The sequence below is a fragment of the Vicugna pacos genome, chromosome 7 (assembly GCF_048564905.1).
Source record: "Vicugna pacos chromosome 7, VicPac4, whole genome shotgun sequence".
Taxonomy (NCBI): Eukaryota; Metazoa; Chordata; class Mammalia; order Artiodactyla; family Camelidae; genus Vicugna; species Vicugna pacos.
The window spans coordinates 84387440-84390676 of NC_132993.1; positions in this window are offsets into that span (position 1 = coordinate 84387440).

The window sequence follows — 3237 nt, forward strand, 5'->3', positions numbered from 1 at the left end:
AAAATAAAGTCTTGCTGAAATAGCTATTGCTTTTAGGGAAAGTATTATCTCGGGGGGAAAGGGAGCCTTCTGGGGTGCTGGAAATGTTACTATCTTGATTTGGGTGGTGGTTCTACGGGTTTATAGGTAAGTAATATGTAATCTATATTCTTAACATCTGTATACTTTATTGTATTTAAGCTGTTATGAGCGGAATTGTATCCCCCCCAAATTTACACATTTACGTTCTAATCCTCAGAACCTCATAATGTGACCATATCTGGAAGTAGGGTCACCGTACATGTAGTTTGTTAAGGTGAGGTCATCCAGGAATGGGGGGGGAGCTTAATGCAATATGACTGGTCTCCATATTGAAAGGGAAACTTTGGACACAGACGCACACAGGGACAGTGCCATGTGAATACTGGATTATACTGCAACTGGAGGGGCACCTGGGACAGATCTTAAATGTCTGCCTTGCCTGAGGTACTTGGTTATGATAAATAATACACAACAATGACAGAAAAAAGCAGGAAAGAAAGATCTTTTCAATGGACACAGAAAAAGTATGTGACAAAATCTAACACCCTTTCATAATAAAAATGAGACAGGAGGGCAGGGGGCAGGGCACAACCGTTGAAAGAATGACACAGCCATTCGCACCAAGATGTGGGCGGAAGACGTTGAGCTTCCATATCTGCTTACTGAAATACAATCGCATGCTAAGTGGTACCCCTACAGGTGCCAGAACAGTTCCAAGGTTGACCATAAAAGGTCAGAGGGTGCGCAGTGGTCCAATTCCTGGGAATCCCCGCCCCTTCCCCACAGTAGTTGAAATAATGCTCCCCCTTGTTAGCCTATGAAGTTACCTAGCCCATAGAAATGAACAACCCCACACCTCATGGCCACTCTCCCTTCTGAATGAGATGAACCACACTCTGTCTACAGAGTGCGTATCTACATTTACTTTAAACTGAGCACCCAACCCCTGCACCTCGTGGCCTTTCTCTTGCTTTCTGAGACCCCCTGCACTCTGTCTATGCAGTGTGTATCTCTGAATAAATCTACCCACTCAACTCTCGCTCCCTCGAATTCTTTCCTGTGCAAAGCCAAGGACCCACCCTTGGCCAGGCGTGTTCCAGGGATTCAAGCAAGACCTGGCACATGGTCATCCTCTCACCCCTCATTTTTCCTGTATCGAAAACAATCAACAAATTAGGACTAGAAGGAAACTTCCTCAATAAGTTAAAGGTCATCTGTGAAGAACTCACAGCTAACATCATACATAATGGTGAAAGGCTGAGTATGTTTCCTTTAAGATCAGAAATAAAACAAGGATGTCTGCTCCCAGCACTTCTATTCAACACCGTACTTCAGATTCTAGCCAGGAAAATTAGGCAAGAAAAAGAAATAAAAAGCACCCAGATTGGAAAGGAAAAAGTAAAACTCTTGCTATCTGTAGATGACAAGATCTTGTACATAGACAATCCTAAGGAAGGAATTCCCCAAATTAAACCAATAGAGCTAATAAGTTGAATCAGTTTGTAGGATACCAGATGAGTGTACACAAATGCATTTAAATAAATGGGGAACATCCCATATTCATGGATTGGAAGTCATAATATTAAGATGGCAATATTCCCTAAATTATCTACAGATTCAACGTATTCCCTCATAAAATTCCAACTGTGGTGCCAACTGGTGCCTGCTGAGGCCCTGTGATCCCCCAAACTTCCAGCCCATAGGCATCCACCTGCTCCTCTTCGGAAGATAAAGTGCATTGACAGCCCTGGGAAATGGCAAACCTCACTGCAGCTCAGGCTGATTTTCTCAGCCCGTGTTTCCTCCTTATCGGAATCATAAATTCCACTGTCCTACTTGTCTCAATCCATGTACCCCTTATCAGAGTCATAAATCTTACTGGATACCAAAGCCCCTTACCTCACTGATAGCCAACAAAAATCTGTTTCCCTGTCTCTTTGTGTTCACAGCCCCCCCCCAATAAAAGACCCTGAACATTCACAGTCGGGGCTCACACAGGCACCTCTCATCTGTGTGACCACTGTTGCCTATAAGCTTTCTTTGTTTCTGGTAAATTCTTTTCCTGCCCATGACACAGGCCTGCTTATGTCCCCCAACACCAATGGCCTTTTTTTTTTTTGGCACAAATTGACATACATATGGAAATACAAGGGCCCCAAGTATCCTAAACAATCTTGAAAAAGAAGCACAAAGTTGGAGTGCTTATACTTCAATTTCAAAAACTTACTACAAACCTACAGTAATCATGACAGTGTGATTCTGCCCAAGGATAGATATATTGATCGATGAAATAGAATTGAGTCCAGAAATAAACCTAACATCTATGGTCAGCTGATTGCAACAAGGGTGTCAAGGCAATTCAAAGGGGAAAGCAGAGTCTTTCCAACAAATGATGCTGGGATAGTTAGAGCCACATGAAAAAGAATGAATTTGGAGCCTTACCTGACAACATATACAAAAATTAATTCCAAATGGATCAAATACTTAAACATAAGTTTTTTTTTATAGTTTTTGCTATATAACTTTTAGAAGAAAATGTTACTGAACTCAGGTTCAACTGCTTGCCACTCAAAAGCCAATAATTGAGAGGCAAATGTCAGTAGAAAGGAAAGTTGTTTTAATCAGAAAAGTCAGTAGTCTGGGGAGAAGATGGACTCATTTCCTGTGACCAACTCTGAAGAGTCTGCTCAACCATGACAGTTTTTAAAGGGAAAAAGGGGAAAGAATCTCAGGAGGCTGGATTCTGCATCATTTTCCATTGCATGCAGACTGGTCAACTCTCTTCAGGTGTTGTCTTGCCCACATGATCTGCCTGCATGATTGCTAAGGAGACCGTTGTGGGTGGAGAGCTAGTCATTCATTAACTTCTTGAGTCTTCTCTTAATCTAGGAAAAGAATCAACAGGTTAGGCAAGACAAAGCGTGCATTCAGGAGAGCATAAGTAAGGAGTTAGGTTAAACTGCCTAGTAATTGCATTCTTACAATTAGGTTCTTTAAAGGTTAGAGGGGAAGAGAAATTGGCAAACAGGAAAGGGGCTAAGAGCTTCTCTCAAAAGCGTAGAGGTAAGTCTTTGTGACCTTGAACTAAACACCATTTTCTTATTTATGATACCTAAGGCATAAGCAATCAAAGAAAAAAATAGGTCATTTTGACTACATCAAAATTAAAACTTGAATACATAAAAAGACTTTATTAATAAAGTAAAAAGGAAGTCC